Raw genomic sequence first — 26966 nt, forward strand, 5'->3', positions numbered from 1 at the left:
TAAAATAAATTCAGAATATTTAAATGTGCTGTTTTCCCTCTATATTTCCTTCCCTATACCCCTTCTAATCTATTGTATTATAACAAGTGTAGGTTATAATCTTCAACTTACAGTTATCCAGAGTTGTCTATTGACTGAAAAATTAGGTTATTACCCATGGTCACACAGTTAGTATGCATCAGAGGTAGAACTTAAACCTAGTCTTTCCTGGTTCCTAGGCCACTTCTCAGTCCACTACCCCAGTCAGTCAGTCAATAAGTCAGCTAGCATTTATCCAATACCTACTAGGTGTCAGGAACTGTGTGTGAATTTTAGATTTTCTCCACCCTGATTAAATCTTTAAAATCCTAACAAACAGCAATGTATACACCCCTACTTAAGGATTAAGTGTTGAGGAGGATGGCGCATGACAGACATGTGCTAGCAAGTGACAAATAAGACACAACTGACAGACAGACCCCCTGGGTTGTCCTAAGTCAAGCTTAAGCTACCATTGGTATATGTGAGACACAGGAAGTGATGTAAAAAAGTCTATATATTCACATCACTTCCTCTTGATGGTCTCTTTTTGGCAGCAGAGGCGTTAAGCTCTGGGTCTCTCTCTGGATCTTTCGCAGAGATGTGGCTCTGGATATTTGTGTTGGGTGGTATTTTGGCATTTTGGCATCTTGGTGTAGGTCAGGTGAGGCATCTTCCTTAAGCTCTCTCAGAGTTTAGGTTGATTACTTTTTTTTCCTTTACCTTTCCTAAAACTCTGTCCTCCTAGGAGGCCCCTCATCTCAGAGGAGGCCTCATGGCTGGAAGCTGAGCTAGTTTTAACCTTGGAGGAGGCCTCATGGCTGAGATCTCTGAACTTCCCTTGGTTTAGGCTAGGCTGGAGAAATCATATACCCTTTTCTCTTTCTCTTTTTCTTAATTCCTTCCCTCTATATTAATTAAACCACAATAAAATTCCCAAACTGACTTGAGTATTTTTATTGGGATTTGAATTAATCCCTGGAGACCATTAGTAATATATATTAGTCAAAATCCCCTAAATTTACCCCTTACATGTGTTAGGTGTTGGGGATATAAAAAGGGCAAAGGCCAGTCCTTGTTCTCAAGAAGTCAGCAGGCAAATGACTATTTTTAAACAAAATATATACAGGATAAGTTAGAGAAAATGTCAGAGGGATTAAAGAGGCCTAGGAAAAGCATGTTTTAGATGGGACTTTAACTAGGAACATGAAGGAATCCAGAGAAGCTACAAGTCAGAAATGAGGAAAGAAAGGGTTTTAGGCTTGGAGGACAGCCAGTAAAAATGTCTGAATTCGAGAGGAGACTGAGTTTTGTATGTGAGGAAAAGCATCCTTCAAGAAATATATTTTCATAGCTTTTGACAATTTATCAAATGGACAATGACTCTTATTCTTTAAATTTGAACCAGTTTCTTATTAACTTGCAAATAAAACTCTTATCAGAGAAATCTATAGCAAGGATTTTCCCTAGTTATCTGCTTAACTTCTCATTTTTATTGCATTAGATTTGTTTGTATAAAAACACATTTAAATTTTTTTTCAAGCTAAAATTCTTCATTTAATCTTCTGTGATCTTGTCTATCCTTTGTTTACTTATGAACTATTTTCCATCCTTACCTGAAAGGTAATTTCTTCCTTGTTCCTGTTTTTGATGATGATGTAACCTATTTTATTTAGCTCATGTATTCATTTAGAATTTACCAGGGGATATGAATTTTTATCAAACAGCAAATCCTTACATCAGGACCTGAGATCTTTAGATTTATCAGACACTAGACCAGTGATGGTGAAGCTATGGAACAGGTGCCAAAGATGGTATACAGAACACTCTGTGGGTACATGGCTGCCTTCCTCCCTGACAAATTTTATTACTAGAAAGGCAGAGGGACTCTGGTGAAGCTGTTCCCCTCCTCCTCTCCATGCGCCTGAGGACATTTTTTCACATCCCCACCCCTCTGCTCAGCAGACTAATGGGAGTGCCCAGGGAGGAAGGTGGATAGCTCACAGACAGAAGAGTTGGAGGGGAGTGGAGCCCTTGGGCCACTTCCCTTCTTCTCTCTACACTTGCTGAGGACATTCCTCATTTCATCTACCCCTCATCCAGCAGCCTAAAGGGACTTTAGCACTTTCTCCCTCCCCTATGTGGGGACTGTGCCTAGCCCTTGGTGGGATATATACAGGTGGGAGGAGAGGGGTGGCATGGGGGAAGAGGTGGGATGGGGCCCAGCACTCCATTTCTAAAAGGTGTGCCATCATTGCACTAGACTGTTGTGTTTGTTTCTGTATGTTGTATACCTAATCTCTTTTACTGGTCGACTCTTTTTTTTCCACCAGCACAAAATGGTTTTGATGATTACTGCTGAGTTTGGGATCTAGTTTGATTCATATAACAATAAACAAGTAAATTAATTGAGGTAATATTACCATTTTATTATATTGGTTCAGCCTTCCATTGAGTAATTAATATTTCTGCAATTATTCAGGTCTATATTGTGTAAAAAAGTATTTGTAGTTGTATTCATATATTTCCTTTGTGTATCTTAGTAGGTAGACTTCTGGGAGCTGTATGAATGTTTAAGAAGAATTAGTACTACTTCTAGTGTGAGGTCTTACTGAGCCCTTTTCAGGGCTGCTCATCCACCTTTGGTGTCTACCTGGCATTCACCTCTCACCTATAGTCTTAATAAACTGTAATATGTGCAGCAGTCGTGCTCTAGTAGACCATGTAGGCAGATAGGCTAAACCAGGTCGGGGATATCTGATGTTTCACAAACCCTTTGATGAGTTGGGGGGAGTGTGTCTATCCCAAGCATGTGAAGACTTCCCCTGATGGAAGGGGTGGATGAGAACGATTTGTTCCAATAACCATGCAGGTAGCTGAAGCAGGCACTATGGAGTTCTCTGTCTCACTTAGATCTAATTCATGCACAAGATGCTACCCTGTGATATCGCTGGTCCTTTTTAAAAGCGAAGGACAAATATAACGAACTGACCTGCGGTTGTTAGATAATTCTACCTGTGGGTAATAACTTAAGAAGGAGAAGGGAGACTGAAGGAAATAGGTGAATAATAAAGACTCAGTAACACCCAGTTAAAAGATATGGGGAGAGGCGCTATCTCCTTAATGTTCCCCTTGGATAATTAATTAAAAGGAAACATGAGGAATAAGAAAACATGTGGAGAGTAAGAACTCCCTAATGCCTCCTATGGACAAGAGTGTCTGAGGATTAATAGGAAGCACATGGGTGACAGCGTCGCGAGGAAAGATAGTCAATAGACAACTCTGGATAACTAAGTTGAAGATTATAACCTGCACTTGTTATGATACAATAGATTAGAAGGGGTTTCGGGAAGGAAATATAGAGGGAAAACAGCACATTTAAATATTTTGAATTTATTTTAACATAGAGGGGATGAAGGAGAGGAATGAGGGAGAGGAGTATATGACTACTTAAACCCAATTAAAGAAGCTTATTTACCTAAAAAATAAAATCCTAAAGACCAGTCCCACAGAAAACTCAGAGATCTCCCATATAGAGTCTTGGGCAGGTAGATGCAGGTGTCTAGGTGGAAAGTCCTCAGCAGTCCAGAGAATGGCGGAAATCTCCCAATCTTTCCCCTTAGTCCACCTAAGGGAATTAGGAAACTCCTCTCCACTCTTGCTTCAGAGGGCTGCTTGTGAGATGATCCAGAGATGTCCACAAGGGCTCAGATCTTCAAATTCCAGATTTCCCCTTCAGCTGCAGATTCCCAAGTGAGGCAAACCGTCTCTAAATGTTTGCAACTTTACCCCTGCCAGCTCTGAGATTCTGTGTCTCGTGAGCTATCTGTCAAATCCTTGCAACCTTTGCTTCCTAATGCTACACATTTCACGAGCTTCCCCCCTCTGCTATTCTGTGTGCAGAATTAGCCACTTGGCATGGTCCCTAATAAATGCCACCAGCTGTAGGGCAGCCCTTATCTGTCCTGGTTTCGCAATATTGCTCCAAGGAATCAAATCATGATTGAAAACAGCCTAAACACTTCACCAGTGTTCAAAATAACTCTATGGGAGCCATATTTGGGTTATTAATACTCCAGTGGATCTTCAGTTCCAGACTGAGTAGCCATTTGTGCCAAGAATTTAGAGAGAGATTTTTGTATAAACCTCTGAAGATATTCCAGTCTTCACACAAATTGGTACTTTTCGTCACAAAGAAGAGTGGGAGAGAAAAAGGAGAATGGTTGGAATCAATGGGTCACTGCTATTGAAAAGGAAAGGAAGAGGACGAGCATGAACATTTATTAAGTGCTTATTATACCCCAGGCATTGTGTTAAGCATTTTACAAATGCTGTTTCATTTGATGATAATAAAAACATACGAACAGAGAGGAGGAAAAGTCACTCAGCATCATCCAAAACTTTCATTGAGATACTAGAAGACACAGGCAAGTGGCAGGTAAGGATGAAAATTGTAGACAATGTGGCAGGGTCCCCACTTTAAGGAAAATGCAAGCCCTGAGTCTCAGGCCATCCCTCGTGTGATCCTGCTTGACCCTCTCTACACCACTGAAGATGGATGGCAAATAGCTCCGGAGGACTCCCCTCTGCCTCCGAAAGCCCCCCCAAACAGGAAGGCTCAAATGAGCTGCTCCTCCGGGCTTGGCGGAGCTTTCTCTGGCAATGACCTCGACCCCGTGAGTTTGGGACAAAGAGAAGGGAAATCTTTCAGAATCTTTTAATACTGAAAATCACTAGACAATGGGCTTTGGGGTCCAAACTAAGAATTGAATGACAAGCGTCATGGAAAATTTTAATTCAAAAGCATACCAAATTCCCAAGCCTAAATAAGCTCTCTGTAACTCACCATGTGTCTGCATCAGCCAAGGCAAGCTTTGATGAGAGAGAGTGAAAACCCCAAATGAACCGTGGCCTTCCAGGGGCAAACTGTTTGTCTAACCTTCCCGTGATCCACGGGCGGTAGATGTTGAGGTGTTATGAATGCCAACATTATACCCTGTATGATGAATCCCCCGACATTGACTTTAACTAAGAGGCACGTAAAAGGCTGCCTGGAGTTTTAGGGGCGCGTCTACCCTCAGCGTCTGCAGAAGCCGACAGGCTGGGGGATTGGGGCCCAGGTGACTCTACAAGACCACAAGTCTTATTATCTGCACGAATAAAGGCAGTTTCTTCACTGCATGTGCCCAGGGAAATCACAGGCCTGTTTCTTCCTCCTCACCTCATCTCTCCCACACTCCCCAGAAAAATGAACAATACATGTATAGCTGAATTAGGTCAAATGTATATTCCTTTGCAGATGTTACATGTTGCATGAACTGGACTATAAGAAGTAAATAAGGGGGCAGTGAAGTGGCTCAGTGGATGGAGAGCCAGGCCCAGAGACGGGAGGTCCTGGGTTCAAATCTGGCCTCAGCCACTCCCCAGCGGTGTGACCCTGGGCAAGTCACTTGACCCCCATGGCCTAGCCCTGACCACTCTTCTGCCTTGGAACCAATAAATACATAGTGTTGATTTTAAGACAGAAGGAGAATGTTAACAAAAAAAGAAGTAAATATCACCATGATGACAATTCTACTAAGGAAGTCAATGGAGAGCAGGCACAGTGGACAGTGGGATGCAGTGGAAGGAACCCAGTCAGAGAGGCAGGTCTAATCCCAGGCCTGCCCCGGGGCCTGGGTAACCTTGAGTAAGTCTAAACGAGGGTCTCTGAGTCTTCTGTCACCTTATCTATAAAATCTATCAATAAGGGTTTACTAGGCACTATGTGTGCAGCACTGTGCTAGGCTCTGGGGATACAATTTCAAGGAACTAAAATGATTTCTGAGCTTACATTCCAATGGAGGAAACAACTACATCTAAAAATATCTATTACAAATCTAAAGTGAGCAAATACAGATGTGTACAAAATGGTTTGAAAAGGTAAAATCAGGGGAGTTCTACTATAGGGTTCCAAGTTTCTTCTGACTTAAGACTATGGTTCTAAGACCAATGAAATCATTGGGTTTTTCTGTTCCCTCTGCTCCCGCTAGAGATACCATTTGTTTAAGGAAAGCAGTTAAGAGATTTCCATGATCCGTCTGTGCCATGCTATTTTGTATTGGGGGAGCACATCATCACCAAGAGATGCCCAACTAGATGGTGCATTTGCTGTTCATTCATGATCAGCATCCTTTTCTTCATGACTTTTGAGGTTTTCTTGGCAGAGAAACTGGAATGGTTTACCACATCCTTCTCCAGCACACTTTACATATGAGAAACTGAGGTAAACTGGGTTAAAAGACTTTCCCAGGGTCACACAGCTAGGAAGTGTCTGAGGCCAGATTTGAACTCAGGACATCCTATCTCTAGGCTTCGCTCTCAATCTATGGAGCCACCTAGCTGTCCCCTCCTTCATTTGTTGTCATTGTTGAGTCATTCCAGTTGTGTCTGATTCTTTATGATCCATTTGTGTGGGGGTTTTTTGGCAAAGATACTGGAATGGTTTGCCATTTCCTTCTCCAGTTCATTTTACAGAAGATGAACTGAGGCAAACAGGGTTAAATGACTTGCCCAAGGTCACACTGCTAGTGAGTATCTGGGGCCAGATTTGAATTCATGAAGATGAATCTTCCTGACTTCAGACCTGGAACTCTATCCTCTGGACTACTTAGCTGTCGTGGGAAAGAGTACAATAGAACAAACTAATGAAGCAACCAAAGTGGTAGTACCCTAAATCTGTCCAAACAAACTGGAAATCAATTAAGTTTTATGCAGGAAACCTCACTGAATTGTTCATAACTTTTGGCTTAGGATCATGAGAGTTGGCATATACCCCAAGAAGGTAAAAAAAGAAGGGTTCATACCAAAATACTTATAGCAACACTTTTGTGATGAAAAGAAAATGCAAAGTCAAGTTAAACAATATGGGTACCAGTCCACTGAGGAATGACTTAACAAATGCAGATTTTAACAGAGAGAGATTTTAAGGAACATGCCAGTTCCTGAACTGAAGCACCTACACAATGATTGGTTAACTTTATATGGCCACAAAAATTAGATGCAGACCAGAAATGCTTTCACAGTTATAGATGCTAATTCCCAAGATGTGCAAAGTTGCATATCAAGTAGACCGGGTGTCATGGTTCACAGTGCATGGGCTTGTCCACACTTGGGAAGAATACAGTGTCATCCCAATGTCCAAAGACCTTGGAATCTAGTTAGAAAAAAATGACAGAAAAACACACAAAAGCAGCAAGGAATGTAGAAACCACATCACTGAAAGCTAAAACGAACGTTCCAAATCCTTGGAGGAGACACGAAGGATGGAGAGACATTAAGATATTAAGCTGGGGAGTGGGGGAGGCAAAGGGAACAAGAGGTCCATGGACCTTATGTGTATGTAAGCTGGTCAATATGCAACATAACTTGATGATAATTTCATATCCTGCACTCTAAGTTTCTCAGAAATATTACTACTAGTGTAAAAGGTCAATGCAATCCAAAAGCAGTAGGCGGTTTGGTTTGGTTTTTTGGTTTATTTCTCCTCAGTTTGTTCATTGGGTGGGTAGGATTTGATGCTTTCTAAAACTGCTTCCAGCTCTAATTCTGATGATCCTAAGTCCAAGGTTATTATTTGGAAACAAAATAAAATTTACTTTAGCTAGTGATATGGAAAAGAAACCACTAGGAGGCTTCAAGGTGATCAGATAGTTCTTTTTTTTAAATTTTATTTAATGAGATGATTTAGAATATTTTTCCATGCTTACAAGATTCATGTTCTTTCCCTCCCCTCCCCCAATCCTCTTCCCATATGTGACACGCAATTCCACTGGGTTTAACACGTCTAACATTTGGTCAGATAGTTCTAACAGAAATTGAAGTAAGGCATGAGGTCAATTAGTCCTGCAGAAAGATGTTTTACATAGATAAAATATGTCAGCATGTAGCAACATGTGTAATTTTTTTTAAAGAAATGACAAATATGGAGTAAGGTTTTCCCCAATACATAAATGGCATTCTGGTTCGATTTATTAATATAACCACTTAATTAATATAACCACTACTACAAAAATAAAAGCTTTACTTTGTGACAAAGGAATCCAATGCACCTATCACAGTGCACTCTTAGGAATACACCCTCAGACATTCTGTCTCATCAAGTCAAAGTCTTCAGGAAGACGTTGACACTCAAGGATCACTGCCAACTTCAGCACACTGCCACTATCATTTCTTTGTTTGCGTAAGAACCCAGAAGGGACATTATCTTCCATCAAATTGTTTTCCTGTCTCCAGAAGCAACCAAATGGGAGTTTATAAGAAGCCCAACGTCTAAGGTGGATCCTTTCTATAATTTTCCGTCTTAGTCGTCAGTTCCCATTCCCAGGATGGTAAGACAAAGAAGCTGACTGGAACTACTGGGCCAAGCAATCAGACGGGACCTTGGAAGAGAGTTCCCCTACCAGGGTAGGTGTTTGGGAATTCTCACCTTAAAACTCCTGAATACTGACTTCTGTTCAGATCCTAGAGCTTTACATTTTCATAGGCTTTTTTTTCTTTTTAAAAATTTTTCCATGGTTACATGATTCTTGTTGCTTCCCTCCCCTCTTCCTTCCCCCCCTCCCAGAGATGACAGACAGTTTCACTGGATTATACATATATTATCACTCAAATCTCCTAGGCTTTTAATGAATGGCATTGTCCAAGTCGCACCTGTTTCACATATGCTTTTTGCATGAAAAGTGGACAGTGGTTATGATTTGCAGTGGAGTCAGTAAGAAATAAGCTATTCAGGGACTTTTTAAAATGAACAAATATTCCTCATCCTACTGCGTAATATGATCACTTCTCTGGGTACCTTGTAATGTCTTCTGATGCTCTCTTGAACAGAAAAAAGGTATTACATTGCCCTAAAGAAATTTTCCCATGATTCTAAAATATAACGGCCTGAAAAGTGATTGGCTCCTTAGGTCTGCCCATAATTCTGATTTCTGTGTACTTCATTGTAGAAACTCAAATTCAGACAAGAAAATGAAGCTATACTTGTCCATTAACAAGCACTTATTAACCAACTGCTATGTGTAATAATTGTCATAAACGCTAGGGGTACAAAGTAAGGCAAAAGACAGCTCCTTCTCTTAAAGAGCTCACATTCTGATGGGGCAACAACCTGCAAACAACTATGTTTAAACAAGATAAATATATAGATATGTGTATACATGTGTGTATCTGGACAGACAGATGAACAGAGAGACAGAGACAGACAGATAGATATAGGGATAGATTGATAGATAGATAGATAGATAGATAGATAGATAGATAGATAGATGGGTAGATGGATAGATAGATAGATAGATAGATAGATAGATAGATAGATAGATAGACGGATAGATAGATGGATAGATAGATGGGTAGATGGATAGATAGATAGATAGATAGATAGATAGATAGATAGATAGATAGATAGATAGATAGATAGATAAGAGATCATGTCAGAGGGAAGCCCTTACGAACAAGGATTACTAGGAAAGGATTCCTATAGAAGGTGGGTTGTTTGTTAGTTGTGACTTACAGGAAGGTAAGGAAATTAAGCAGCAAAGACAAGAAGGGAGTGAACTTGAGGCATAGGGGGAAAGCCACTGAAAATTTATAGAGCTGAGAGCTGGATTGTCTTATACAAGTAATAGCAAGAAGGTCAGTGTCTCTGGACCAATCATCCAGAATGTGTGGGTGGCTAAGGCACAAGAAGACTGGAGAAGTATGATGGGGTTAGGTAGTGAATAGCTTTGAACACTAAAAAAACAACAACCATATATTTGATTTTGGATTTAGGAGGTAACTTGGTAAAACCTGAGTTTTAGAAAGATCAGTTTGATGGCTAAGGAGAGGACAGACTGGAGTAGAATTAGATCTGAGAAAGAGAGACTCAAAAGACTATTGCAGTAGTCCAGGAAGGAAGGGATGAAGGTCCGCATCAAGGTTATGGCAGTGTCAGAAGAGAGAAGGGGGTCTAGGAAAGAGATGTTAGGAAGATGGAAACAACAAGATTGGGCAACAATGGATTGTATATGGAAGTCAAAGAAGAGAGAGGAATCAAAGACAACACTTGAATTGCCAGCCTGGATGATTGGGAAGTTAAGAACAAGGGAGGGTTTGTGAGAGAGAAAAATATGAGTTTAGTCTGAACATTTTTGAGTTTAAGTTGTCAATGAGACATCCAGCTGAAGATGTAAGAATGGAAGTCAGAAGAATAAATGGGACTAGATAAATAGATAGATTTGAGAATAATTTGTATAAAGATCATAATTGAATCTGGGGCAGCTGAGTGGTACAGTGAATAGAGAACCTGGCCTGGAGTCAGGAAGACTCATTTTCTTGAGTTCAAATTCAGCTTCACACACTTCTTAGCTATGTAACCCTGGGCAAGTCACTTAACTCTGTCTCAGTTTACTTATTTGTCAAACGAGCTAGAGAAGGAAATGGCAAATAACTCCAGTATCTTTGCCAAGAAAACCCCAAATGGGATCATGAAGAGCCAGAACAATTGAACAACAAAAATAATGTAACCCATAAAATATAATTGCCAAGTGAAATAGTACAGATGGAAGACAAAAAAAAATCCAAACAAAACAAAGCCTTGTGGGAAAATCTAGTAAAAGTGACTGACAGGGAAAACTAAGATAGAGCAACATTCTGGAAACCTACCGAGGAAAGAGTATCATGAAGAAGTCACAAAGGACTCAGGAGGAGAGACCCTTGGAGAATTCAAAGGATCCACCAATGATCAACTAAGATGAGGAAGTAAGAAGAGTGGACCCAAGGCAGTGGTGATAGTCTGCAACAACAGTCTTCTGGGGGTAAATGGTCTGGATGTTATAGTGAAGAAAAAGAACAGAATTTGGAGTTGCAAAGCCTGGGGAAAGGTAGCATGAAAAAAAATTGGGATTAGATAAAAAAAAAAACTGAGAGTTCATGAACATGGGAGGGGTGTGTTTGTGGATGATAAAAAAGATTAATAGTCTGACTGTATGAATCTGAGGTGGGGTTGAGGAGGAGAAGATAGGAAATGAGTGCACTATGGATTAGGAGTTAGGTGGTTGGAAGGAGTAATTTAAATGTCGGATAAAGTCTTCAATTTAGAGGAAAGGACTTGGGGCAAAGAGAAAGGCCCTAAATCAGGCTCTAGTGGGAGTCAAGAAAGAAGGAAAGTATCTTTCATCTTCAGTTAAATCTCTCACAGAAATGATCTGGTGCATAGATCTCTCCCTCTGGAAGAAGGAAATCGTATTGAGAAAGGAAACCTTGAAATGGGGTAAGTCTTTCAGATAAGAATTGCACTGTTCCTAGGTCTCCATTCTAGAAAGATGCTTCCCAATTTGATTACCAAATGGTTAATATGCAGGGCTTCCACCATGCTGGATTCTCTGGGACTAAACTTGCATGAGTTTGAGAATTTCCTGGTGTGAACATTTCCTCCACCGATACCATCAGCAACTAAGGAACTTAGAGATTTAAGGAGTTGTCTAGGGCACTGAGAGTAAGAGATTTGCCCATGATCACACAACTAACAAGTGCCAGGGGCAGGAGTTTTCCTGACTCTAAGGCCACCTCTCTACCACATAAGCTATGCTGCCTTTATACATACAAGGTACATGAGACAATTATGAAAAATACATTATTTTTCAACTTTATTCTTGGTAAATTTTCAGATTTCTGATATTTTTATTGGAATGGAAAAGGCCATGGAACCAAATCTGCATTAAGTGTTACCAAAAATATTGTTTAATATTTAATTAAAAAGCTACTGGGGGCGGGGGGCAGCTGGATAGCCCAGTGGATTGAGAGCCAGGCCTAGAGATGGGAGGTCCTAGATTGAAATCTGGCCTCAGACACTTCCCAGCTGTGTGACCCTGGGCAAGTCACTTAACCCCCATTGTCTAGCCCTTACCATTCTTCTGCCTTGGAAGCAATATTGGTTCCAAGGCAGAAGGTAAATGTTTATTAAAAAAAATTTTTAAAGGCTATCAGGCCTCCTGAAAGTAATTGAAGTTTTTGTATTTTTACAGTAAATCACCTTACCATCATTCAAAGTCATTCCTTTTGACAAATCCTTTTGGCAATTGTTCCTTTTGCAAAGAAAATGCTTCTTCATTCAAAACATGCTACTGATTATCATAACTAACAGAAGGCAATCATGTTGCTTGTTACAGGGAACACCAACAAGATAAAGGATGAGATCGTTGTATCTGACCTTGGGCCTTCTGGTTCTCATCACTTATTTCCCGGTAAGACTCCTCGAATAGGATCACTCTGCTCACATGTCTTATTCAAATTCATGAAGAATTATTTTAGATCTCCCAAAGTTGCCATCGTTGAATTCAGACTGGTTTGACTGGCTGCTTTACATGCTGGCTGATCTCTTCCATTTCTCTGCCCTTTGTCATTCAACCAAGGGCAACTAGTCTTCATTTGGGATTTGGATTTTCTTCACTTTTGATGCTTGGGATAGCCTCGAGGGCCTTGAGCTGGAATGGAACTCTGCATTTCCATCCTCCTGATTGCAAGGCGATGTATGGGTTCCTCTACTGGACCGAAGAATTGGTGCCCTTTGCCATAGTCACCTCATCCCCTTTTCAACGGGTGTGCCCTGATACCTGAGTATAATGGACTCGGGTCAAAGCATATGAGGGTGACCTTGAAAAGGACATGTGCCATTCACGCTGAGTCTCAAAAGACTGTTAGGGTGAGCGGGTTCAGAAGACCTTCAATGAAGGGCAAGAGATGTAGGAATTGAGGCTTTTGATGCAGTTTTCTCACCGTGGCTCAGGGAAATGTTACAGGATATTTATTACCAATAGAAAAAGAACAATGACCATTGCACCTTCCCAGGTCTTATTCTATTGGCAAAGAATCAGTCCATCCACTCTCTGCATTTTATCTATGGAGAAAGTGAGTCAGGTGATTTCCACAAGGTCACCCAGAAAGTAGTAGGTAGCAGCCTTGGGTTCTCTAATGATGGATTCAATTATACTTCCAGTACGTCTCCCTATCTCTCAAAGCCACAGAGAATAAAGAAGTCCCTGGTGCCCTGGTGTGTATACCTTTGGCAATGGGCCATCATTAAATAATAAAGGAAAGAGAAGGGGTGATATGGGTCAAAGGGCACCATAGGTGAGCTCAGGTGAAGACCAGAAAGTCATCCACAGGCTATGAAACAAAAATACACCATGGCACAAAGGCAGCCAAAGCAGGGTACAACTGTGTACAAATACCTATTTCTTGCCTTTCTCTTTTTGCACAGCACTGAAACATCTTAATTCAATTGGGACAAAGCTGAAAGATGTGGAAATTATAACATTTCTTCCTATGTGAGCATTAGGGGTAGGGCTTCAAGGGTGGCAGTTGAGAGCAAATTGCATTGATACACAACAGGAAAATATAAAATTATTTTTTTCACAGTAAAACAGTGAAATGTATTGATGAGCTCAAGGACAACTTTGGCAGACATTAAAATAAGTGAAATTCTTTATTTAAAGGAGGAAGCTTCTGGTCTCCTCCAAGTCTTGCTTGGCAGTCACTCCAACATATTTCTGAAAATACGTAGAAAATAAATTAATCTAAAAGCATGGACACTTGCACAACTAAAGTATACCTAATGTTCTTAGTCTACAAATTATTGATACTTTGACATTTATCAGGCATCTAAAATTTAACTGGCAAAAGTTATTTTTAAGAGGCTATTCATGATAGAAATTAGTACTAGAGTGGATTTTATTAAACATCTAAAATCTAATAGGCTAGAATTGTTTTTTAAATAAAAATGCATGTTGTTACATTGGATTCTATTAAATACCTACATTTTAACTGGGTAGAATTGCTTTTTTTTCCCTTTTTTTAAACCCTTACCTTCCATCTTGGAGTCAATACTGTGTATTGGCTCCAAGGCAGAAGAGTAGTAATGGTTAGGCAATGGGGGTCAAGTGACTTGCCCAGGGTCACACAGCTGGGAAGTGTCTGGAGCCATATTTGAACCTAGGACCTCCCATCTCTAGGCCTGACTCTCAATCCACTGAGCCAGCTGCCCCCTAGAATTGCTTTTTAATGACAATTCATGACGTACTTTGAAGAAGCCCTCTACCTAGTGCCAGGGTCCCTAAATTCTAATCCTGATGCTACCACCAACTACCATCCAGTCCTGGAGAAAACTTACCTCAAATCTCAGTTTCTTACCTGAACAAAAAAAGTGGGGGAGGTGAACTAAGACAGGAGTTCTTGACCTGCTGTCCATTACTTTGCTTGTTTTTTTTTAATGTTTTCATAAATGTCTTTCAAAATAAATGGTCCCTTTATACGCCACTATATTTTCTTTCATGCATTTAAAAACAGCATTTGCAAAGAATTCTATAAGCTTCATTAGATTGCCAGAGGGTCCATAGCATAAAAGAAAAACAAAGAGAAACCTCAAAGTGAAAAGATCTCAAATCTGTTTATCTGTCCACAGAACTGTCAATTATATAATTTCTTTATGTCTAGGGAAAATCTGGATTTAATTATAATCATCTCTTGAAAATTCAGAGAAATCGATCAGGGGCTCAACAAGCATTTACTGGGGGCTTACCCTGTCCCAGGTCCTCACTAAACATTGCCTGGGAATGCAAAGAAAGACCAAAACAAGCCCCTACTCTCAGGAACGTTATGTTCTACAGGGGAGACAATATGCCAATGAGTGTCTATCTACAAAATACAGATGGGGAATGTTGGCTGTGGCAGCTAGGACCACCCAAAAAACCTCATAAGACTTCCTCTGATTTTTGAAGATCGGGGATTCTGAGATGAAAGTGGGACGCATCTGAGGCCCTGGGGGACAGCCAGTGCACACAGGCCCATGTAGAATTTTAGGTGGGAGGGATAGCCAGTGTAACTGGGAAGCAGCATGTGGACAGATGTAACCTGTAAACGTCCTGTAGATGCAAGAATGGACCAGGCTACAAAAAGAGTTAAATGTGAGGATAATGGGCAGACCTTGGGAGCTTCTTGATTAATGGCTGACATGGTCAGGCTCAGACAGGAGAAGTGACTGGGAACTTCAGGTTAGGAAAACACATGAATCATTTCTTTTCAGCTCAGTGGTCCATCCTTTTATTTACTCTTACATAGACATGAGTCTGATAGACCTCAATTCAAACCAAAAAATCCAGCCATCTTCTGAAACCCCCTGGAAAGCTGGTGCTGCTCCCTTTCTCCCTGATCTCAAACCCATTCTTGGCATATACAGTAAAAGCATGCATCTGGATCAAAAGGCTGGACTTATATTAGGGAAATGATTAAATAACTTGCTTTAAATAAGCTGACAATGGAAAAGAAAACCTGTTTTTCCCCTGACAGCTCCTTGAACCCATTACATTTTTTAAATACAACTAAACAGAGCTGGACATCATGCCAACAACACTGCTGAAAAACAGTTCTTTAAAAAAAATTTTGAGTACCAAATTCTTTAAGGGTTAAATTTAATGGTTGGACAATAATTTTATGAAATTTTGTGGTCACCAATATTTATTATATCTTGAGTCAGAAATTTATTTACAAATATTTACAAAATGGAGAGGAAACAATAAAGTAAAGAAATGTGAAGAGGTTAGAGAGGTTATTTTTTCCTATCCTGGAAGAAACTAATTAGCTCTCAACCAGGAAGGCTGGTAGTGTATCAAGGAAAGATAGCAATTGAAAATGATTGACAGGACTTAGAATCTCATAAGCCTACTGGGTCAAGGTTCCAAGCAGTTGAGGAGGGGTTTTTCCAACTGCCATACCTTTCCTTGATACAGTAGTGAGTAACCACAGGACCTCCTCCAAGATGGAAGCTAGTCTCTCCAGAAACTAGGAAAGGAGTCAGCCTTTCATTCACCCCATGAAGTAGTCCAAGAGTCAGAGTCCAAGTTGCAGTTAAGCTCCAAGTCCCCAGTCCAAGCCAAAGTCTCCAGCAAAGCTCCTTTGAAGACTAATTCCAGAAGACACTCTCTTCAAACTATCTTCTCAAAGACAATCTGCTCTGAGGGAGTTTGGGGCTTGCTTTTATGGTGCTGAAGGTGTTAACTCTTATCAAAGGCCTCTGAAGGTGTCAACTCTGATCAAAGGATTCACAAGTTTCTGGAGTTATCATCCATTTTAGTAAGTGACTTACAAATTCCTCCATCTAGTTCAAGCTTTTTGTTGGTTCAATCAAAAGGTAGGCAAAGGAGAGTTAATCCTGTCTTCAATCTAGTGAGGTATTAAGTAGGGGTACTTAAGTTAGTGTTAACTCAAGACAGACAATAGAGTAAAGAATTCTCTTTCACAATTCTCTCCCTCCTTTTGTCCCTCCCCTTGTAAGATTTAAAAGAGTGGGAGCCATAAACTGTAAGAGTTAAAATGGTTGGTAAATATAAATTGTAGTGATTAAAATAGTGGAAGACTTAAATTGTAGTAGATAAAAGAGTGGATGAGTAAATTGTGACCGCAGAAAATATGTTTTCACTAGTGTCTTGTTTTAAATCAATATATAAGGTGGTCACCAGGGAAATATTCCCAATTATGAAATATGCCCAAGTCAACTGGGTTTTATAGAGAATTTAATTAATAATACAATGAGGAATTAAAGAAAGAGAGAAGGAGTAAGAAAGGAATAAGTATGAAGGGCCTTAAGCCACCATGGCCTAGACCTGAGTCTTAAGAGAGAGATCAGTCAGTCCTTAATCACTCACCACAAGATCTGTCCAAGCAAGGATTCTAGTGACCCCAGGCCAGCATCATCTCAGCTGACTTCACCAGCTCAATCCTGAATCTGAATGTGAATCCAAATGTACCCGAGAGTCACGAGAGAGACCCTTCAAGGCAGCCTTTCCCAGCTGACTGTCCCGAGGGAGACCCGAGAGAGACAGAGTCTCCTCAGAGGGAGTTCCAGTCAGAGTCCTCCTCAAAGGGAGTTCCAGCCAGAGACTGCCCCAAGAGCGTGTTTCCAGAGCTCTCTCCCAACAGCCTCCTTAGAGACTGTTTTTTTTTTCTCTCAGATTTCTCATCTCCTTATATAGGGAATTTTCTCCTATGTCACCTCCCCTAAGTTCTTCCATCTACCAATCACAGTAGATGTTTTTCAAATGACAGACCATTCTTAGTTCACACCTAAGAAGGTGTAAATTTTTTAGTTAATTCACACCAGGAAAGCTCTGAGTAAGTTTCTTAGCTCTTTGCTCCTTGTAAATTCACAAGTTGCCTGACCTTTATAGGTACTTAGCTTAAGAAGTTTTTGTCTTATTATAAGTATGGGTTTAAGTACTTTCATTGTTCAGCAAAGAGTTTACAACTTTATCTTCCCCTAGGGCAGACTTAAGTAGGTGAAGTAGAGTTCTCACATTCCTGATCTAAGTAGAGTTCACTATTAAAATGGGGAATGGTCTTAATCCAATCTTATGAAGTAGGGTCTGGGAATTTTTAAGGTTCACAATCCCCCCTGAATGATCATTGGGAGACTAGTCTCCCCATTGATCATTTAACATAATCATCTTGTAGTCCTAAATGCACTTCTAACTATAGATATATACAATATTCAATTTTCTAAGAGGAAATTAGAGTAGTGAGGGAGGAATAGAAAAGAAAAGAAAGCAAAACCAATGTTTTGCTAGGCGCATTGACAGAAAGACAAATTAGGGGCAGTCCCTTTTGGCATAAATGTGTACATTTATAATAAATGTTCAAAGTTCAGTTCAATCAACCATATCCAAAGTTCATTCTTGATGTAGTGTAGGTTTTCTGGCATCTTTTTGCAACAATTCATTCTCTGGATTGTGGAGTTAGCAAGCTTCTTCCTTGAAGATCTTTTCTTGAACAAAAATAAAAATCCTAGATTTTTATAAAAATATAATCTCAAACAAAAAATAAAAAATTCTTAGATTTTAAATTAAAAATACACCCTCAACCTTCCCTGAGATAAGCAATCTGATTAACACATGCAAATCATAGAAAACATTTTTCCATATTAGTCATTTTGTGGAAAAAAATCTTGAACAAAGAAAGGAGAAAGAGCAAAATAGAGTTTGTTTAGGTCTGCATTTAGTTCTTTTGCTGAAGGTGGATGCATTTATACCCAGGAGGCTCTGGGATTGTCTTGGATCACTGTATCACTGAGAATAGCTAGGCCACTCACAGTTGTTCATCAAGCAATATTGCTTTTACTGTGTACAATGATCTTCTGGGTCTGCTCATTTCACTCAGCATCAGTTCATATGGGTCTCTCCAGCTCTTTCTGAAATCATCCTGCTCATCATTCCTTGTAGCACAGTAGCATTCCATCACCACCATATACCACCACTTGTTTGACCATTCTCTACTTGACAGCCATCTCCTCAATATCCATATTTTTCCTACCACCAAAAAGCTACTATAAATAGTACTGTAAAATAGGGCCTTTTCCCCTTTATAAAAAAATCTCTTTGGGGTATGGAGCTAGTGGTGGTATCACTAGATCAAAGGATATGCACAGTTTTAGAGTCCTTTGGCCACAGGAACTCAATTTCAAACAAATGTTTTAAATTATTTTTACATGTAATTGAAAAAATAAAACATAAAACACGTATATCAGATGTGAGGGTGCAGCTAAAGTCACAAATATGGTACTCTTAAAAAAATGTACAGCTTGTGTTCCGGTACACATGAAGCATTTCAAAACAAGCATAGAACTAACACCATTTCTGAAGTACCCACCATGTGCTTTTGTGGAAGAGGCTGGTCTCTGCCCTCAGGAAGCTTAGTTTCTAGCTGGGGAAAGTAGAAGATACTTCAAGAAAGAAACAAAAAGGACCCGTCTCAACGCCTTCAGACTAGGAAGTATACCAAACGCTAAAATAGCATTTCTTAACTGAATGAGGGGATTGAGGCATTAAAAACAAATAATAATTTGGTAACTATTTACACAGAAGTCATTTCTTTGGTAATCCTATGTATTTTTTTTTAAACCCTCACCTTCCATCTTGGAGTCAATACTGTGTATTGGCTCCAAGGCAGAAGAGTGGTCAGGGCGAGGCCATGGGGGTCAAGGGACTTGCCCAGGGTCACACCGCTGGGAAGTGTCTGAGGCCAGATTTGAACCTAGGACCTCCCGTCTCTAGGGCTGGCTCTCCATCCACTGAGCCACCCAGCTGCCCCCCCGCCCATGTATTTTTGTGTGTTTGAAAATATACTGAAAATTAGTTCATAGCTTTCAAATGTCATTCCTCTATTCAAGAGGGGAATAATCAGTTCAAAAGAGTCCAGAATACAAAAAAAGCCAAGAACTCTGGTCAAAGGGGATCTTAAGGAGAGGATTGTCAGGTTTCTTCTCAAAGCATAGAGCAAAACTAGATGCACTTGTTGGCAGGGTGGATCCTAGTAGAGAGTCTTAAATCATAGATTGATATTTAGGGCTACAAAATAATACAATGTACCCTTCTCATTTTAACCTGGTCGTTTCCCAGGGGAGGAAATTAAGCCCAAGGTTTAGGTTATAAAGATAGCAGAGCTGGAATGCAGACTTAGCTCCCTCAGATAGTAAGAGTTAGTAGTAGTAATCGTAATAATAATATAGTAGTAGGTGTTATTATTCCTATTTTATAGCTTAGGAAACAAGCACAAATGGCGGCTAAATGGTTTTCTAGTAGGTGTCTGAGGCTGGATTTGAACCGAGATCTTCCTAACTTCAAATGTGGCACTCTCTCCACTATGCCACCTAGCTCCCTAGTATACAGGGACAACTCTGGGGAGAAAAGGAAATATTTTTCCTTAGTCTTCTTTCAGGTCTCCTATAGAATGCTTCTGTCCTCTTGTTCCAACATACTGGCCTAAAGGCTCAATGCCCCCTTCCTGAACAGATTCGTCTAGCCACATCTCCAAACACAGCAAAGACCTGATAGACAGCCATAGATGAGGGCTTCCTCAACATTCTTCTGGAGTCATTACCATTCACTCCATTGGTCCGCTTTCTAAAGTCTTTAAAAGTTGATTTCCTTTGCAATTATGTAGTTGTAGAAGAATTGTTGTTCTTCCAACTTCATTCTGCATCATGTCATGCTAACCTCCCCAGATTTCTCTAAATTTGTCCTTTTCACCATTTCTTGGGGCATAATAATGTTCCATTCATAGACCAAAAGCCACTATTCCCTAATTAAGGAACTACTAAAATATGTGTATATATAGGAATTTTGCTCAGTATTTGCTCTGTTTGGGATAAATGCCTAATATTAGCTGTACTGGGATGACTAATGCAAACATTAGTGTCTTTGTCATTTCATAGTTCCTTCCGTAATTGTCGTCACTGATACTCATGGATATGAGGAGGAACTTCAAGTTATTTTGATTTATTTTGCTCTGTTATTAGTCACATGGAATGTTTCATATGATTATTGATAACTTCTATTCTTGTTTTTAAACAAATGACCTTTTATGCTTTGACTTTATTAGATTAATTTCTCTTTTTCTAACATAACATACTTGAATTCATTCTCCATTTACCTTAAACATCCACTCCTGTCTGGAAATTTGGATGCAAAGCTTTTTCTCCAGCTCTTCATTTGCCTTTTAATTCTACCTTCATTGATTTCACTTCTGCAAAAACTACAATTTTAGGCGATCAAATTTTTCATTTTATCTTTTGCAATCATCTCTATCCTTTGTTGGGTCAAGAATGTTCCCATTCTTATCATTATAAAAGATATCTCCTTCCTTTTCCCAGAACTTTTTTTTTATGATATGGGTTTTTATAGCAAGTATAGTATCAACTTGAAACTTATAGTGATATCTTTGAGCTTAATTTTATCAGATAACTTTTCAACTTTCCTAACATTTTTTCAATAGTAGTGACTTCTTACCCTAACAGCTTGTATCCTTGTGTTTATTCAATATAATGCTACCATCTGGATTTTCTGTATCTAATTTATTTCATTGACCAATTTTTCCATTTTTTAGTTAGTGGAAAATAATTTTGATGATGACTGCTTTATAATCTAGCTTTAGATCAGCTATTACTAGGCCTCCTTCCTTCTTTTTTAAAAATTATTTCTCTGAACATTCTTAAACTTTTATTTCTTCAGATTGATTTTGCCATAATTGTATCAATTTTTTTAAAATAGCCTACATGAGTTGTATAAAATAATAACCAATAATTGAATTGTTATGACCCTGAATCTATCAATTAATTTAGATAATATATTACTTTTATTATACTAGCACAGCTCATCCAAAATAATTAACTCCTCTGAGTTTTTACTTTTATTTCTATAAAGCATGAAGTAATAGTCATATAAACTTCTGGGTGTATCTACATTAAAAAAAAAAAACCTAGATGGTCTGCATTCTGTAATTAGCTTCAATGTAACTACTTTTTCTATTGCCTTCTGATGAGTCATATTGCTAATATAAAGGCTGATTTTATTTTGGATTCTACTGCTTAGCATAACTTATATTTCAATTAATTTCAGTTGAATGCTAGATTATTTTAAAATCATGCCATCTTCATGAAAGCCATACTTTTTCTTCTTTGCTTATGTGTAGTCTCTTTTTTTCTTACTGTTATAGCTTTCATTTCTAGAATGTTATCAAATAACAATTGTAACATGAAAATATTGCTCTACCACTGATCTTACTGGAAAAGTCTACCATTTTCCCATTACATATAATGCTGTTTAGATAGACACTGTTTCCCATATTAAGAAATTAAGATTAAGTACATCTATTCCTATGCTCTCTATTTTTTTACATAAATGAGTGTTGTATTATGTCGAAGGCTTTTTCTGCATCCAGTGCTATACTTATATGATTTTATTGTTTTGTTTATTAATATTATCTATTATGGTCATAGTTTTCTAAATATTGAATCACCCCTGTGTAATAGATAATAATGTTGGGGGCATATCTGATGGGTAATTGATCTGGCAGTTATCCTATTTCTTCTGTCTTCTCCTCCTCCCTCTATACCTCCCTTCCTCCCATTTCCTCCCTCTCTCCCAGCCTCCTTCTTCAGCTTGTTCAGCTTCCCTCCCCTTTGTCTTCTTCTTCTGACTACTAAATCACTCAAGGTGAACTGGTGGTGTCTCAAATGAAAATACTTTATCTTCTTTTATCTTAAGTAAGGGTTTATTTGGGGAAGACAGGAAAAGATGGAGAATGGAGGTAAAGGGTTAAGGATTTCCCTAGACTACAGATTGGCCTTAGGTTGGAGGATATTGGGATAGAGTTCAACTTGAGAGGAATGATTGATAGGTCTGGCTTTCAGTCACTATCACCAACAGAGCAAGTCAGAGAGATTATTCTAAGTCCAAGAGATGAATCAGCAACTCCTTCCCTGGTATATGACAACCAGCAGAAGTCAGGTAAACAGAGTTCAGCCACAGTTGGCTTTTGCCTTCAACTGTTTCCCGGTAACATTCCAAATGGAACCTTGGTTTGATTGATAGGTCACCACTGTGACAAGGAAATTACTTTAAAAGACTGATATATATTAATTTAGGTAGCCAAGGAATTCAGCTATGTAATTCCTAAATGAAACAAGTCAGCAGTCAACCTTTTATGGAGTTTTTAATTACAAACAGGAGGAAGAAAGGTATGAGAGAGAGAGAGAGAGAGAGAGAGAGAGAGAGAGAGAGAGAGAGAGAATTAAAAAATAACCTCTGAGTGAAATATAGAATATCAAAAAGGGGAAAAAATTCTAGGAAAAAGGGGAAAAAATTCACAAATCGCAACAGATTCTTGTAGTGATCCAAGTACCATAAGGTAAAGGAAGAATCTATATGTATAAAAATATTTAAAGCAGCTCTTTTTGGGGGGACAAAGATTTCAAAAGTGAGGAGATACAATCAATTGGGGAATGGCTGAGTAACATAGTGTATGCTTATAATAGAATTCTATTGTGCCATAAGAAATGAGAAGCAGGAGAAATTCAGAAAAACCTGGAAAGACTTACACAAACTGAAACAGAGTGAAATAAGAAGAAGCAAGAGAATATTATACAATGACAGGAATACTTTACAATGAACATGTAAAGACTAGAATTAATAATTTGATATTCCAAGTTCAAATGCAATCAGTGCAAGCAATTATTCATCATCAACAGAAGATACTTATTTTATATGGCTACAATGAATCCAAGAGTCCCTCTCTCCAATTTTTATGGCTGTTGGTGTAGTTGGGACCTGGAATGGCCTGTCATAAGCAGGTTCAGTCAACCCAGTATGTTTGAAATTCTTTATGTGCACACTATCACCTGGGTTTAAATCATGAAGCAAGCAATCAATGGGGCCTGCTTGTACAGCAGCTCCAGAGTCATGGAGTTCTTTCAATTTTGTTTGTAATTGTCTGATATGTGTAGCAATGGTTGTATCCCCTCCTAACAGTGAGGTATAGGCAGGGGCAAAAGGTTATGCCTGAATAGGTAGATGTCCAAATAGTATCCCAAACAGTGAGATGTGTAAATCACCTCTGGGTTTGCTTCTGAGATAAAATAGGTCCAGAGATAGAATTTCAGGCCACTTTAAATGGGTCTCTGTACACAATTTGCCAATCATGGTTTTAAGTTCTTTATTCATTCATTTAACTTGGCTGGAGCTCTAGGGATGATATGGTTTATGAAATTTAGGAGTTATCTCCAGACATGAATAAATTTGAGATAACACCAAATCGGTAAAATGAGTTCCTTTATCCGAATCAATATGTGCTGGCAGGCCAAAATGAGGAATAATTTCTTTCAAAAATATTTTAGCAACAAAAGCCATTGTGGCATGAGCAGTAGGAAATGTTTCAGGCCACCTGGTCAGTTGATCGACTATGACCAGACAAAATTTATGCCGTCCAGCTTTTGGCATAGTAGTAGTCTCTCGTTAACCGAGGATGACGATTGTCTTTGTGCATTTTCATCTATGGTGTATAGATGAGTGTGCACAAAGACACTTGTGCATGAAGGAGATTTAAGTGGAAAAGTCGTTGCACAGAGACAGTCCCACTTTCTTGGCGTTGGAAGCCTGGGTCCAATGGCACGAAAAATCATTACACCTGGAGACTTCCTCAGCTGCATTGAATGGCCGTGTTGTCCTTTGTGCTCCAACATGCCCTAAGTACTCCAGAGTGCTAATAAAGCTAATAAAGCTTTTTTGATAAAGCTAATTTGTAGGTGCTCAAATGGTGTGTAAGCAAGAGGACATCCACCAAAGGCTTTTCCTCAAAAGGCATGTTGACTAAAGGCCTGATAGGTAGGACAAGCTGTACATACTTTGGAGGCAATTGTAGTTATTCCAGGTGCTATCCATACTCTTTTAACAGAGTCTACAATACCTTGGGTGCCAAAAATGACCATGTTTATGAATAGAGTGACAAATCTGGTTATAGAAAGATCTAGGGAGTAAAAGTTTGCCATCCGATGATACCCATACTCCATTTATCTCTTTTGCTTTAAATTTATGCTTCCATTTTTCCACTTCCTTCTCATTATGAGAAAGGGATAGATATAAATCATCAGTAATTGTTAGTGGCATAATTAATTCAGGGCTTTCTAAGGCTGTTGGTTTTGCTGCGATATCTGCTTGGTTCTTTCTCCTGGAGATAGGGTCAATGCCACCTGTATGTGCAGATCAGTGAATGACACCTATAGCTTCGGGGAACTGGATGGCAGAAAGAAATTCAGTAATTTGCATTGGCAATACATTTTCCAGCTGATGTTAAGAATCCCCTCTGAAGCCATAGCACACCAACAGCTTGACATATGCTGTAAATGCCAAAACTGTAAAGATAATTTTAGTGTTTTGACTTAATATCTAAATAAGTGGTCACCATGGGAAATTCCCAAATTTTGGCATAGAGATAAAGCTAATTTGTAGGTCAGCTGGGACTTATGGAGATTTTAATTAATAAGGAAAGAAGGAATTAAGGGAAGGAGAGAGAGAGAGAGAAAGAGAGAATTAATTTAAACTGCTCTGGCTCAGGCCGAGCCAACCAGTAGAAAAAGGCCTAGGTCAAATTGGCCTAGGCCTGAGCCCAAGGGAGAGTGAGTCAGTCTTTATCACTTACCATAAGACCATCTCCAAGCTGTGTTCTTCCACTCTGAACTGAAATTACTCTCCAAGCTGAATTCAATTGTCCCTGAACTGTTCCTTTGCCTCCTTTTAAAGAGATTTTTCTCTTATGTCACCTCCCCTAAATTTTCACATCTACCAATCACAGTAGACGCTTTTTTCCCCAGGACTGCCCATTCTTAGTTTTCACCTTCTTTGGTTTTCACCTTCTCTGGTTATATTAAATCTTCTGAATACTTCACACCTCTTTGTTAAACTTGCCTTTTGTAAGTTACTTGACCATTTTAGGTACTAATTTAACCTTTACGGGTACTTAACACATTTTTGTATTAGATCTAAAAATAGACCTAGCTTAAGGTTTTAACTTTACTATAAGGTATGTGTCGGGGACTTTCATTGTTTCCATCAGGAGTTTACAACTTTATCTTCCCCTAAGGCACTGTCTGAGTAGGGTGGAGTAATTTCCAAGTTCACAATGCGAAAGGCATAGCAGGAGTCTGTATAAATTGTGACTCTTTTATCATTTGCAATGATACAGGTCTGTTTCAAAGCTGTGAGTTCTGCACCTTGTGTGCTTACATTTGAGGGCAAGGAAGCTTACCACACAGTATTAAATTCAGGAACTACCGCAGCTCCTGTATAGCACACACCATCCCTCATAAATGAAGAACCATTTGTATATAATATTAAATCCAAATCATCCAAAGGGTGTCCAATAAATCATTATGAGGTTTATCAACAGTGGACACTAAAGATGTACAATTGTGTAAAGGTTCTCTGGAAATTGATAAATCAGGGAGCAAGGTTGCAAGATTAAGAACTCCATAGCATTTTAGTGATATATTCATTATTTAATATGGTTATCTCATAATCCTTTGGTGAGTAAATGCCTGTGTCCTATGTCTTAATAAAAATGCCTCGATCTCATATGGGCACATTATGGTCAGAGGGCATCCCAATATCAGATCAGCAGATTTGGTTAACAGTAAAGCTGTGGCAGCTACTCCTCTAAGGCAAGGTGGTGCTCCCGCAGCAACTGAGTCAAGCTACTAGGCATTGAGCAGGTCCCAAAAGTTGAGTTAGAACACCTGAAGCTATCCCTTTTTGTTCATGGACATATAAGGTTTATCATAATTTGGTATGCCTAGAGTGGGGACAGATAGGATAGCTTGTTTTAAATTTGAAAGAGCTGTTAGGTGTTCCATTTCCAATTTAAGTGGTTCAGGGACCGAGTTTTTTGTGAGTGCTACAAGGGATCTACTGCCGACAAAATTCTGTTGCTCCAAGAATAGCTCGCAATTGCTTTTTAGTGGTAGGAGCACTTAACTTTTGGATATTTTCAATATGCTTGGGAGAAATTAAATGGGATCCAGCAAGCTACAATATTGTAGCTTGGGGAGACATCACTGAACTTTGCCCTTGGAGACCTGTGGCCTCTCTTATGTTGCTCTAAGAGGAGGTGTTTGCTATCCACATGGCATGCCTCAGCATTTGGTGAGGCCAAGAGCAATCATCCACATACTGAATTAAAAGGCTGTTTTTAAATTTTATGGCATCTGAATCAGCAGATTATATAATTATATATGTATATAAATATAAAATACGTGATAAGAATTGTGTAAACAAAGTAGAGCTGTCCACAAACCCTTGGGTCAGAAGAGCCCAGGTCCATGGGAGTCCTTCTAGGTAAAAGCAAAGATATGCCTGGAGTTCTCATGTATGGGTATAGAGAACAAAGCTGAGCACAAGTTTATTACTGTAAAGTATGTAGTTGTGCTAGTAATAGGAGAAATAATAGTATTTTTGTTAGAAACTACAGGGTGTCTCTTTATAAGATGATTGTTCACAGTTCTCAAATCCTGGACAAAGTGATAGAGATGCTTGCCATCGGGCCCCAGTTTTGGC

General features: G+C 39.2%; 1 protein-coding gene across 1 annotated transcript in view; it reads left to right on the top strand.

The window, feature by feature from the left end:
• Positions 1 to 15792: 15792 nt before the first annotated feature.
• The window catches only part of LOC130455247 (mucin-2-like), a 33742-nt gene continuing 22568 nt past the window's right edge, over positions 15793 to 26966 (top strand). The window contains exon 1 of the mRNA XM_056803840.1: positions 15793 to 16164. The gene's annotated coding sequence lies outside the window, so the exon portion shown is untranslated. The remainder of the gene's footprint in view (positions 16165 to 26966) is intronic.

Source organism: Monodelphis domestica, chromosome 6 (genome assembly GCF_027887165.1).
Source record: "Monodelphis domestica isolate mMonDom1 chromosome 6, mMonDom1.pri, whole genome shotgun sequence".
Classification (NCBI taxonomy): domain Eukaryota; kingdom Metazoa; phylum Chordata; class Mammalia; order Didelphimorphia; family Didelphidae; genus Monodelphis; species Monodelphis domestica.